The sequence below is a fragment of the Ceratotherium simum genome, chromosome 7, assembly GCF_057802395.1.
Source record: "Ceratotherium simum simum isolate JZ-2026a chromosome 7, ASM5780239v1, whole genome shotgun sequence".
Classification (NCBI taxonomy): Eukaryota; Metazoa; Chordata; class Mammalia; order Perissodactyla; family Rhinocerotidae; genus Ceratotherium; species Ceratotherium simum.
In genome coordinates this window covers 19,459,362-19,473,910 of record NC_141906.1, presented here as the reverse complement: position 1 = coordinate 19,473,910, position 14,549 = coordinate 19,459,362, and the positions used below count along the sequence as shown (strand labels likewise).

At 38.1% G+C, this 14,549-nt stretch overlaps 1 protein-coding gene and 1 pseudogene across 2 annotated transcripts in view; one reads left to right on the top strand and one right to left on the bottom strand.

The window, feature by feature from the left end:
* Positions 1-14,549, bottom strand: part of SBF2 (SET binding factor 2) — a 522,324-nt gene that overhangs the window by 456,463 nt on the left and 51,312 nt on the right. The gene's annotated exons all lie outside the window — the stretch shown is intronic.
* On the top strand, positions 10,812-12,751 carry LOC106800545 (mitochondrial fission factor-like; annotated as a pseudogene).

Sequence of the window (14,549 nt, the reverse complement as noted above, 5' to 3'; positions counted from 1 at the left end):
CATCATCCAACATTAGTATCAACATCCTTTAAAAAACGGTGGTCCTCATATGACCAGAAAGGGTACAAAAGAAGAAAAAAAAATAACCAATAAACATTTGAAAAAGTGTTCAATTTAAATAGCATGACTTTTACTTCTGAAAGTAACGTATATATAGTAATTCGGACCAACTTTTCTGATGCAAACAATTAGAAAAGCTGGACTATACATTAAAATCATCTGATTATAGGCATTCAAGAGTCAAAAAGACAGATAAAAAAGAATTACAGAGCACAGATCCAGAAGAAGAAGAGGGAAATGCAGAGGTAAGACCAGCATTGTAGGCCACTTTTCCCCTAGCGCAATTCTGCAAATCCAGCTGAAGATTTAGAAGATCAGCAGGACTTCTGACAGGCACATAGGGATAGAGAACAAAAACTGGAGTCCAGAGTCCACCAAGAAAAGGAGCGTAGTTAAATATCCTGTGCTTGGAGTCCATACTCTGAAGGGCTACTCCCTAGGAAGCCTAAAATAAACTGATTATCCTTGGGATTACAGCTTAACCTCAAATCACCTCAGTACTTAAAAGTGGACTGAGGGCCAGTCCCGAGGTATAGTGGTTAAGTTCGGTGCACTCTGCTTCAGCAGCCTGGGTTCCCAGGTTCGAATCCTGGGCACAGACCTACCACTCATCAGCCATGCTGTGGTGACAACCCATATACAAAATAAAGGTAGACTGGCACAGATGTTAGCTCAGGGCTAATCTTCCTCAAGTAAAAACAGAGGAAGATTGGCAACAGATGTTAGCTCAGGGCTAATCTTCCTCAGCAAAAAAAAAAGTGGGGGAGGATTAAGGTGATACAGTGCCCCTCACCACCTGCCAGAAGCAGACATAAATCTTTATCCTAAACCTTAAGTTATTTCTATAAATTTTCTATTTATAATGTCCAACACTCTATCAAATATGACTAGACATAGAAGGAAAGATAGAAAAAAAAAAAGGAAAAATAGATCTCCCAAGGGATCCAGAAAATAGTTATCCAAAACAGACTCCAAAATACCCATATCTTAGGTGCCTGCATAGACTTACATAAGAATGTCCCTAGCAGCTTTATTTGTAATGGGCAAAGACTGAAAACAACATAACTGCCTTTAAATAGATGAACGGATCAACAAATTGAGATATATCCATACAATGAAACACTACTCAGCAATAAAAAGAAAGTATTTGAGGGGCCGGCCCGGTGGCACAGCGGTTAAGTGTGCATGCTCCGCTGCAGCGGCCCGGGGTTCACAGGTTTGGATCCCGGGTGCGCACCAACACACCGCTTCCTAAGCCATGCTGTGGCGGCGTTCCATATAAAATAGAGGAGAATGGGCATAGATGTTAGCCCAGGGCCAATCTTCCTCAAGAAAAAAGGGGAGGATTAGCATCGGATGTTGTTAGCTCAGGGCTAGTCCTCCTCAGAAAAAAAAAGAAGTATTTGATACACACCACCACATGGATGAATCTCAAAATAATCATGCTGAGTGAAAGAAGTAAAAAAAAAAAAAAAAAAAAAAACAGTACCTGCTGTACATTTATATGAATTTCCAAAAATAAAAGTACTCTACAGTGACAGAAAGTGGATTGGTGGTTGCTTAGGAATGGGGAGCATAAGGGAGAAAGGAGTAGGAGGTAAGGATTACAAAGGCATACAAAGAAACTTTTGAGAATAACGGATATCTTCATTAGGTTGATCATGGTGATGGGTTTCACCAGTATAAACAAATCAAGTCATTACACTGTACATTTTAAACATGTCTAGTTTAACACTAATTATATCTCAATAAACCTGAAAAAAATAACCATGCTTAATACGTTCAAAGAAATAGAAGACAAGAGTAACAAAATCATCCAAGATGATCTCTATTTTTTACAAAATAACCAAATAAATAATCTAAAATTGAAGCTTACAAGTAACCAAAATTAAGAATTCAATGGGTGAGATTAACAGCAGCTCAGAACACAGGTTAGAAAAAAATATGCAGAATAAAACACAAAGAGAAAAAATGATGGAATATATCAAAAACAAAAGGATGGGAAGTAAGAGATACAGGGAATACAGTGGGAAGGCCAAATATACATATACTTGGGGTTCCAAAAGGAGAAAAAAAATGAAACAGAAAAATATCAAAGTGATAATGGTTTAAAATTTTTTATACTGTTTTTAAAACATCATGATAGGATTCAGAAAGACCTGTGAAACTCAAACAAATAAGTGCAAAGAAAACCTTGCTGAGTTCAAAGACAAAGGAAAAAACGCTTAAAGCAGCCAGAGGGGGAAAATCAGACTACCTCAAGGAAAGAAAAATCAGACTCTCAGCTAACTTCAACAGAAACAATGGAAGCCAAAACACAACACAAACACATCCTAAAACTGCTGAATGATAACAACTGCCGATCTAGAATTCTATTCCCTGCAAAAATATCTCCCAAGCACGAATGTGAAATAAACATATTTTCAAACAAAAACTGAGAGAGCTGTCAGAATTCCCACACAGAAAATTCAGCATAACTATTTTGAGACTCATTCATGTAGTTGTGCATATCAATAGTGTCTTCCTTTCTACTGCTGAGTAGTATGCAACTGTGTGATACGCCTCAATTTGTTTATACATTCATCTGTTGATAGACATTTGAGTTGTTTGCAGTTTGGGACTATTAAAAATAAAGTGTGCTTGAGCAGAAAAAAAAATATCCCAGATGAAAGCCTTAGAGAAATAAGAAAGAAAAAAGGAAGTGAAAAAGAAAATACATGGGTAAAAACTAAATGAATATTGACTGTTTAAACAATAACTACAGCAGCTGGAAGTCAAGATGGCGGCGTAGGCAGACTCTGAACTCACCTCCTCCCGCAGACACAGCCAATTTACAACTACTCGTGGAAAAATTACACCTGAGACAGAACTGAAAACTGATTAAGAGGAACTCCTGCAACAACGGACAATCCTAATTGAGGTGGAAGAGGCAGTAACTCCTTTGTGGAGAGGAAAAACGCCACCTTCACAAGCCACAGCACCTCATGGCGGCCCGGGAGCAGCCCACAGGTACGCAGCCCTCCCTGGAGGAGCGGGGCCCTGAGCCCCCGCTGTAGGCATTTTGTAGACCCAACACAATAGAGATGAGTGGCATAATATCTGACTTTGCCGGCTACTAAAACATTGGGGAGAACTCCCAGAAAAGCTGGTTCACAAAGAAATTAAAACTGGCTATTAAAGGGCACACACGCAAACTCACCCTTTTCAGAAAGAAACCTAAAATTACCAGAAAGAAAGGTGCACAGTGCTGTGGTGAAAAGAGACTCACCTAATAAGTGCTGAGTGCGTCTCGGTGAGATGCACCTCTCCAGGGACTGAGACATTGGCGGTGGCCATTGTTGTGCCCTGGTGTGGGCGTGCTGACACAAACGCCATTGGAGTTCTCCCTGAGGCCTGCTAGCCGAGGGTCTGCCCCACCCAGTAGAGCACCAATTTAATCCAGCTCAGCCAGGGCAGGCAGCCCACCCTAGAGACTGGCCCCACCCAACAACAAGCCTTCAGGGAACTTGTGGGCCTGCATAGATTGGTGACTGGATTCTCTGCAGCCTGGCAACTGAGCACACTTCAGCGGGGCAGGGCATGCACAAGGAGCGGGTGGAGAGTGTGGGGCTGCCACCGTGGAGACACTGGGTCCACTTCGGGAGGTCGGGGCACGCACACGGGGCAGGACTGTGTTGACTGTGTGTGTGGACCTGTGGGCGGCAGGGCTTGTCAGCTGCAAAAGACTTGTGCTTCTCAAAGACCCACAGAGGGGGTTTGCCCCACCTTCCAAAGCCTGAAACAATTGGGTATCCCCGTGCCTGAGGCCAGCGCCACCAAGCTGCAATCCTCAGAGAGCTGACAAGAGACCTAAAGGCTGGAGGCTTAGAGCAATTGTAAGTCCCTGAGCCTAACAACCTGCCACACTGGGACCTACTAACTTAAAAGAAATACTGCAACACAAATGTGGTATTAGAACTTGCAGCTAACTGTGCTGGGGCTCCCCACACCTGATAAAGAGACTGAAGGGCCCACAACAACTACGAGCAGCTGAGCATTACAACAGCTGGCCAGGAGCATAACTTGGCCTCTCTGGGCGCCTACAGGGAGAGCAAACAGGCCACAACAGAAGGACACATGTAGCCCACATAGGGGTCACCCCTGGAACACTGAGAACCGAGGGAAGCACACTGCAGGCCTCCTAAGCCATCACTTACATAAGGTCACCTATCCAAGAACAGGAGACGTAGCTGACCTACCTAATACGTAGACACAAGCACAGGGAAAGAGGCAAAATGAGGAGCCAAAGGAATACATTCCAAGTAAGGGAACAGGACAAAACCCCAGAAAAGCAACTAAGTGAAACAGAAATGAGCAACCTACCTGACAGTGAATTCAAACAAAGAGTGTTAAGGATGCTCACTGATCTGGGGAGAAGAATAGATGAACTCAGTGAGAATGTCAACAAAGAAATGGAATACATAAAAAAGAACCAATCAGAAATGAAGAATACAATACTGGAAATGAAAAATTCACTAGAGGGACTCAAAAGCAGCGTAGAGGATACAGAAGAACTGATCTGCAAGCTGGATGAAAGACTAGAAGAAATTACCCAAGCTGAACAGGTAAAAGAGAAAAGATTAAAAAGAGTGAGGACAGCCTAAGGGACCTCTGGGAAAACATCAAGCGCGCTAACATCCATGTTATAGATGTCCCGGAAGGAGAAGAGCGAGACAAAGGGGCAGAGAATCTATTTCAAGAAATAATACATGAAAACTTCCCTAACCTAAGGAAGGAAACAGACATCCAGGTACAGGAAGCACAGAGAGCCCCAAACAAGATAAACCCAAAGAGGCCCACACCAAGACACATCAAAATCAAAATGTCCAGAATTAAAGATAAAAAGAGAATTCTAAAAGCCGCAAGAGAAAGTCAAGTTACATACAAAGGAAACCCCATAAGGCTATCAGCTGACTTCTCAGCAGAAACCTTACAGGCTAGAAGAGAGTGGCACGATATATTTAAATTGCTAAAAGGAAAAAACTTACAGCCAAGAATACTCTACCCAGCAAGGTCATCATTCAAAATGGAAGGAGAGATCAAAAATGTCCCAGACAAGCAAAAATTAAGGGAGTTCGTCAACAAGAAACGAGTGCTACAAGAAACGTTAAAGGGACTTATTTAAGGGGAAAAGAGAAGACCACAAATAGGAAAAATTATCTATTTCCATGATAAGAACGTAAGGGATACAAAGGCACAAAAAAGAAGTTAGATATGATATCAAAAACATAAAATGAGGGAGGAGGGGAGTTAAAGAGTACAGCTTTCAGACAGAGGTCAAACTAAAGAGACCATCAATTCTGTACAGAAGAAAAAAGGAACAGAGAAGGACTACTAAAACACTGAGGAAAAAAAAAGTTAAAAAATGGCAGTAAGTACATACTTATCAATAGCTACTTTAAACGTCAATGGACTAAATGCTCCAATTAAAAGGCACAGGGTGGCTGACTGGATAAAAAAAAAAAGACCCATATATATGCTGCATACAAGAGACACACTTCAGACCTAAAGACACTCACAATCTGAAAGTGAAGGGATGGAAAAACATACTCCATGCAAATGGCCATGAAAAGAAAACTGGAGTAGCAGTACTCATATCAGACAAAATAGACTTTAAGACAAAAACTGTAAAAAAAAGACAAAGAAGGGCATTACATAATGATCAAGGGAACAATCCAACTGGAGGAAATGACACTTGTAAATATCTACGCACCCAATGTAGGGGCACCTAAATATATAAAGCAATTATTAACAGACATAAAAAGAGAAATAGACAGTAACACAATAATAGTAGGGGACTTTAACACTCCACTTACACCAATGGATAGATCATCCAAACAGAAGATCAATAAGGAAACATTGGCCTTAAATGACACACTAGAACAGATGGACCTAGTAGATATATACAGAGCATTCCATCCAAAAACCGAACAATACACGTTCTTTTCAAATGCACATGGAACATTCTCCAGGACTGATCACATATTAGGTCACAAAACAAGTCTCCATAAATTTAAGAAGATTGAAATAATACCAAGCATCTTTTCTGACCACAACAGTATGAAACTAGAAATCAACTATAGGAAGAAAATCAGAAAAGCCACAAATACGTGGAGATTAAACAAAATGCTACTGAACAACGACTGGGTCAAAGAAGAAATCAAAGAAGAAATCAAAAAATACCTGGAAACAAATGAAAATGAAAATACGACATTCCAGAATTTATGGGATACAGCAAAAGCAGTTCTAAGAGGGAAGTTTATAGCGATACAGGCCTATCTCAACAAACAAGAAAAATCTCAAATAAACAATCTAACAATGCACCTAAAGGAACTGGAAAAAGAAGAATAAACAGAGTCCAAAATCAGTAGAAGAAGGGAAATAATAAAAATCAGAACAGAAATAAATGAAATAGAGACCAAAAAAACAATAGAAAAAATTAATAAAACTAAGAGCTGGTTCTTTGAAAAGATAAACAAAAATGACAAACCTTTAGCCGGACTCACCAAGAAAAAAAGAGAGAAGGCACAAATAAGTAAAATCAGAAAGAAAAGAGGAGGGTCGGCCCCGTGGCTTAGCAGTTAAGTGCGTGCGCTCCGCTGCTCGCGGCCTGGGTTCGGATCCCGGGTGCGCAACGACGCACCACTTGTCCGGCCATGCGGAGGCCACGTCCCACATATAGCAACTAGAAGGATGTGCAACTATGACATACAACTATCTACTGGGGCTTTGGGGGAAAAATATAAATAAAATTATTAAAAAAAAAAGAAATGAAAGAGGAGAAATTACAACAGACACCTCAGAAATACAAAAGATTATAAGAGAATACTATGAAAAGCTATATGCCAACCAATTCAACAATCTGGATGAAATGGATAAATTCTTAGAATCATACAACCTTCCAAAACTGGATCAAGAAGAAACAGAGAATTTGAATAGACCAATCACCAGTAAAGAGATCGAAACAGTAATCAAAAACTTCCCCAAAAATAAAAGTCCAGGACCAGATGGCTTCCCTGGTGAATTCTACCAAACATTCAAAGAAGACTTAATACCTATCCTTCTCAAACTCTTCCAAAAAATTGAGGAGGGGGGGAAGCTCTCTAACTCATTCTACGAAGCTGACATTACCCTGATACCAAAACCAGACAAGGACAACAAAAAAAAAGAAAATTACAGGCCAATATCACTCATGAACATTGATGCAAAAATCCTCAACAAAATACTAGCAAATCGCATACAACAATATGTTAAAAAGATTGTACACCACGATCAAGTGGGATTTATTCCAGGTATGCAGGGATAGTTTAACATTCGCAAATCAATCAACGTGATACACCACATTAAGAAAATGAAGAATAAAAATCACATGATCATCTCAATAGATGCAGAGAAAGCATTTGACAAGATACAGCATCCATTTATGATAAAAACTCTGAATAAAATGGGTATAGAAGAAAAGTACCTCAACATAATAAAGACCATATATGACAAACCCACAGCTAATATCATCCTCAATGGTGAAAAACTGAAAGCTATCCCTCTAAGAACAGGAACCAGACAAGGATGCCCACTGTCACCACTCCTATTTAACATAGTATTGGAAGCCCTAGCCAGAGCAATCAGGCAAGAGAAAGAAATAAAAGGGATCCAAATTGGAAAGGAAGAAGTGAAACTGTCACTATTTGCAGATGACATGATTTTATATACAGAAAACCCTAAAGAATCCACCAAAAAACTTTTAGAAGTAATAAAGGAATACGGTAAAGTTGCAGGATACAAAATCAACATGCGAAAATCAGTTGCATTTCTATACACTAACAACGAAGTAGCAGAAAGAGAAATTAAGAATACCATCCCATTTACAATTGCAACAAAAAGAATAAAATACCCAGGAATAAACTTAACCAAAGAGATGAAAGAGCTGTACACGGAAAACTATAAAACATTGCTGAAAGAAATTGAAGAAGACACAAAGAAATGGAAAGATATTCCGGGCTCTTGGATTGGAAGAATTAACATAGTTAAGATGTCCATAGTTCCAAGAGCAATCTATAGATTCAATGCAATCCCTGTCAAAGTTCCAACAACACTTTTCACAGAAATAGAACAAAGAATCCTAAAATTTATATGGAACAACAAAAGACCCCGAATAGCTAAACGAACCCCGAGAAAAAAGAACAAAGCTGGAGGTACCACACTCCCTGATTTCAAAATATACTACAAAGCTATAGTAACCAAAACAGCATGGTACTGGCACAAAAACAGACACACAGATCAATGGAATAGAATCGAAAGCCCAGAAATAAACCCACACATCTATGGACAGCTAATCTTTGACAAAGGAGCCAAGAACATACAATGGAGAAACGAAAGTCTCTTCAACAAACGGTGTTGGGAAAACTGGATAGCCACATGCAAAAAAATGAAAGTAGACCCTTACCTTACACCACACACAAAAATTAACTCCAAATGGATTAAAGACTTGAATGTAAGACCTGAAACTATGAAACTTCTAGAAGAAAACACAGGCAGTACGCTCTTCGACATCGGTCTTAGCAACATATTTTCAAGCACCATGTCTGACCGGGCAAGAGAAACAATAGAAAAAATAAACAAATGGGACTACATCAAACTAAAGAGCTTCTGCACAGCAAAGGAAACCATCAACAAAACGAAAAGACAACCTAACAATTGGGAGAAGATATTTGCAAACCATACATCTGATAAGGGCTTAATCTCCAAAATATATAAAGAACTCATGCATCTCAACAACAAAAAAACTAACAACCCAATTAAAAAATGGGCAAAAGACCTGAACAGACATTTCTCCAAAGAAGATAGACAGATGGCCAACAGGCACATGAAAAGATGTTCAAAATCATTAACTATCAGGGAAATGCAAATCAAAACTACAATGAAATATCACCTCACACCGGTCAGAATGGCTATAATTAACAAGACAGGAAACAACATATGTTGGAGAGGATGTGGAGAGAAGGGAACTCTCATACACTGCTGGTGGGAGTGCAAACTGGTGCAGCCACTATGGAAAACAGTATGGAGATCCCTCAAAAAATCAGGGATAGAACGACCATATGATCCAGCTATTCCACTGCTGGGTATTTATCCAAAGAACTTGAAAACACCAATGCATAAAGATACATGCACCCCTGTGTTCATTGCAGCGTTATTCACAATAGCCAAGACTTGTAAGCAACCTAAGTGCCCGTCAAGGGACGAATGGAGAAAGAGGATGTGGTATATATACACAATGGAATACTACTCAGCCGTAAGAAACAATGAAATCCAGCCATTTGTGACAACATGGATGGACATTGAGGGTATTATGCAAAGTGAAATAAGTCAGAGGGAGAAGCTCAAATACCATATGATTTCCTTCATTAAGTAGTAGATAATAACAACAATAAACAAACACATAGAGACAGGGATTGGATTGGTGGTTACCAGAGGGGAAGGGGGGACGGGGGAGGGCGAAAGGGATAATTCGGCACATGTGTGTGGTGATGGGTTGTAATTAGTATTTGGGTGGTGAACATGATGTAATCTATGCGCAAATAGAAGTATAATGATGTACACCTCAAATTTATACAATGTTATAAATTAATGTTACTGCAATAAATAAAAAATTTAAAAAATAAATAAATAAATAAACAATAACTACAAACCCAATAGGGTTTAAATTTTAAACAGAATTAAACTACAACAGTAGCACACAAGTCAGGAGCGATAAATGGAGTTAAAGTGTTCTCAAGTCCTTGCACTAGGAAGAAGAGGATAAAAGTACCTATTTATATTATTAGCCTTTTATAATTCAGAGAAAATTCAGTACTAATTGTAAAGAAATGTGAGACATTTCATGCTTAAATTCAACAAATATTTACTGAACACTTGCCATATGCCAGGCACAAAACTAGGCACTGTGTATATACAGTGGTGAACAAAATAAACTATAAACAACTCAAAGCCTACCAACCGGAAAATGGATAAATGCATTACAGTTTCTTCATAAAATGGAATACTACACAACAATGAAAACAAACCACAATTACACACAACATGGATGAACCTCAAAACATAATGTTGAGTGAAAGAAGAAAGAAACAAAAGAATACTTACTATATTCTTCCATTCATACAAAGTGCAAACACAGGCAAGAGTAATCTATGGAATTATAAAACAGCATAACTTTGGAGAGGAGGAAGGGTTAATGCTTGGAATGAAGCATAATGAGGGCTTCTGGGCTACTGATAACGGTCTATTTCTTGAATGAATGGTGGCTACACAGGTGTGTTCATTTTGGGGATTATTTACTGAGCTGTGTAGTTTGTATACATTTCTCTATGCACAGTATAATTTAATAAAAAGTTTTTAAAAAGATGGTGTAGTCTATATTTACTGACATGGAAAACTTTAGAACATACTTCTGAGAAAGTAAGTTCTAAGAAAAAGGTCTCTCCCGGCCCGCTGCGGGCCGCTCCAGCAGGTGCCTGCCCAGGCGCCTCCGTGTGCTCCAACAACAGCCCCTGAGAGCAGGCCACTCCGGCAGGTGCCTGCCCGGGTGCCTCTGTGTGCTCCAACAATGGCCCCTGAGAGCGCCCACCAGAGCACCCCAGCAGCCAGCGGGCGGCAGCCCTCCCCAGGGACCCTCCAGCGGGCCCAGGGGGGACAGAAGGGGCTCTAGATCCAGCACATGCACATTGAAGCAGGTTAAAGGATTTAATATGAAGCACAGAAGCAGACAGTGCCAAACAGCAAGCAGTACTTAGTACACATTTAGTGAGTGGGGCAGCATTTCCTTCTCCCACTGCTGCTGAGATGGCGGAAATTAGTCGAATTCAGTATGAAATGTAATACACCAAAGGTATTAGTCAGCAAATGAGGGTCCCGGAAAAATTAAAGATAGCACCACCAAATGCTGACCTGGAACAAGGATTCCAAGAAGGAGTTCCGAATGCTAGTGTGGTTATCCAGGTTCCAGAGAGGACTGCCATAGCAGGAAATAATGAAGACATTCCATTTTTAAGACCAGCAGATCTTGACCTTATTCAGTCAACTCCCTTTAAACCTCTGGCACTGAAAACACCACCTCAAATAAATCCCACTTGATCATGGTGTATAATCTTTTTAATGTATTGTTGTATGCGATTTGCTAGTATTTTGTTAAGGATTTTTGCATCCATGTTCATCAGTGATATTGGCCTGTAGTTTTATTTTTTTGTGTTGTCCTTGTCTGGTTTTGGTATCAGGGTAATGTCGGCTTCGTAGAATGAGTTAGGGAGCGTCCCCCCCTCCTCAATTTTTTGGAAGAGTTTGAGAAGGATAGGTATTAAGTCTTCTTTGAATGTTTGGTAAAATTCACCAGGGAAGCCGTCTGGTCCTGGACTTTTATTTTTGGGGAGGTTTTTGATTACTGTTTCGATCTCCTTACTGGTGATTGGTCTATTCAAATTCTCTACTTCTTCTTGATCCAGTTTTGGAAGGTTGTATGATTCTAAGAATTTATCCATTTCTTCCAGATTGTTGAATTGGTTGGCATATAGCTTTTCATAGTATTCTCTTATAATCTTTTGTATTTCTGAGGTGTCTGTTGTAATTTCTCCTCTTTCATTTCTGATTTTACTTATTTGTGCCTTCTCTCTTTTTTTCTTGGTGAGTCTAGCTAAAGGTTTGTCAATTTTGTTGATCTTTTCAAAGAACCAGCTCTTGGTTTTATTAATTTTTTCTATTGTTTTTTTGGTCTCTATTTCATTTATTTCTGCTCTGATTTTTATTATTTCCCTTCTTCTACTGATTTTGGGCTTTGTTTGTTCTTCTTTTTCCAGTTCCTTTAGGTGCATTGTTAGATTGTTTATTTGAGATTTTTCTTGTTTGTTGAGCTAGGCCTGTACACCTGAAATTTATACAATGTTATAAACCAATGTTACTGCAATAAACAAAAAATTTTTTTAAAAAAGTGAAAAAAAAATAATGCATTAAATGTTCTGGGGGGCATATAATAATCATTTATACTGTCATTTTCTATCTGATAAAAATATTTGTCTTGCCAAGAATCCAAATTTATATTTTGATAATAAATCTATATTAATTAAAAAAAAAGAAAACACCACCTCATGTACTTACGCTAAGTGAAAGACCACTAGATTTTGCGGATTTAGAAAGAGCTCCTCCAGCCCCTCAAAACGAAGAAATCCATGCAGTTGGCAGGCTGAAAAGAGAGCGTTCTCTAAGTGAAAATGCTGTTCGCGAAAACGGACAGCTGGTCAGAACTGACTCCATGTATGGCATTTCAAATGTAGATACAACAATTGAAGCAACTTCAGATGACATGACTGTTGTAGATGCAACTTTGTTAAGACCACAGATAATCAAACTAAACAGACGTCTACAACTTCTAGAAGAGGAGAACAAAGAACGTGCTAAAAGAAATGGTCATGTATTCCATTACTGTAGTGTTCTGGCTGTTTAATAGCTGGCTCCGGTTTTGCCACTATAGGTAACCTCAGCTCTTGAAAATACTGTCTCAACAGCTAAAAATATAAAGAATTTACAAACTTCTTTGTTTCTGTCTTCGCATTGTATGCCATTTTATAGTCCATGCCCTGAAACTGTAGTTCTTCTAGAAAGGAATGGGGAAGGACTTATATTTGCAGAAGTAAAGGTATATTCTGACACTCAGCCGTATTCACTTTTAACCAGTTCTGCAGTAATACCTACTTAAAATTCTCCCTTTGCATGTTTTGTAAATAGGCTCTAGTTTGATTTTTTTTTTGAGGAATTATTTTTTTGCCTCATCAGTCTGCACAACTAATTCTCTGAATGGGAGAGAGAGTGCATAGGGAACGGATTTAGAAAAATATCTGTAAAAGAAAAATACTTTATTTTGTCCCGTTTCTCAAACTATTAAACAGTTTTGTTAACAGATATTTTTGCATCCACATTGCAGCATTAACACTTCTGAAGTCATGGTCTGGTGTCCAATTTAATAAAATCAAGCCACCTCATATTTCATGATCACCTTCATTAAAGTAATTCCTAACATTTTCAGCAGTTTAATATTTATGTAAAATGTGCGTTATTTTTATTTTAGTTTTGTAGATGGTTTTCTATAAAGTATGTTTTTACTAAGTCCATGTGTGAATGATTTTAAAAACTACAGAATAAAGTACAAATGTAGTGTGTTTAATAAACTGTCAACCAAAGAAAGAAAAAGAAGAAACTACTGAATAGTAGTTTCATCTCTTTTTTATAAAAAAACTGCATATATACACAAAAGAATTCTTGGAGAATGACACCAAAATATCAACAATAGTTGTATCTGAGTGGCATAAATATGGGCAGTGTTTTTCTCCCCATATTGGTCCGTTTTTTAATTTATCTACAACAAACATAGAAATCTTACATAATATATTTGATAACCAATTATAAAAGAACAATAGCCGTTTTGTCCTCTTTACTCCAAAGATAATTCTCCTTGAAAGAAAAGATCACAGCCAAATGGGATTAGAAAAGCTCTGCTTTCTCTCTGACAATCTACTAATATAACACCTCAGTTCCAAACAGCAGGACTATTCTTTCTTCATTATTATTGCTACCAAAACACTTTTTAAAGCTTTTTATGGACTTAAGCATTTGTTACAAGCTTCATTCTAAGCTTTGGCCTTCTCCACACTATTTTTACACTCTAATGTCTCTCTTTTATATTCTTCTTTGTTTATATGGCTGTTCTTGCCTTTTTACAAGTCTTTTCAATATCTGCATTCATCAGTATTCTCATTTTATTTCACCTTCTATTCTTCTCACAGGCAATACCCCATGATTTTTTTTAGAATGTCTTCTTCAAAGAGCTAGACACTAGAAAATTAAAATTTCACAATTCCATGCTATTCAAACACCAAATTCAGATGTCTCTCAGCTCTCCTTGTCACTAAAGTAGTACTTAACTCTTTTATAGTTAACTATAAAACACTGTAACCCTTTCAATGCAGTTACCCAATATTCAAAACTTTATGTGCTTCATTTTGGGGTTTTCCTAACATTGTTTTGATCAAACCTTTAAACAGTAAAATAAAACATACAAATATTAACTATGACAATTTAAGGTTATTTAATTTTACTTACATTACATAAAATTTATAAAATGAGAGGAAAAAACTACATGTGATTCTACCACTCTAACACAATCTGTTTTGGTGCACATCCTCCTCCTTTCATTTATTTTCATTTGTGTTTTGTTTCACAACTATAATTATTTTGTATATACGATTTTCGGTTTTGACTTTTTTCCCAACTATACCATTAGCTACTATAAATAATGCTAAAATAAACATCTTCCTATAGTAAGTTTTCCATATTTTGCATTATATTCTTAGGTTAGATTCATAGTCTTCACTAAGACATCATGAAAAAGGTGGGACTTGAATTAAAGG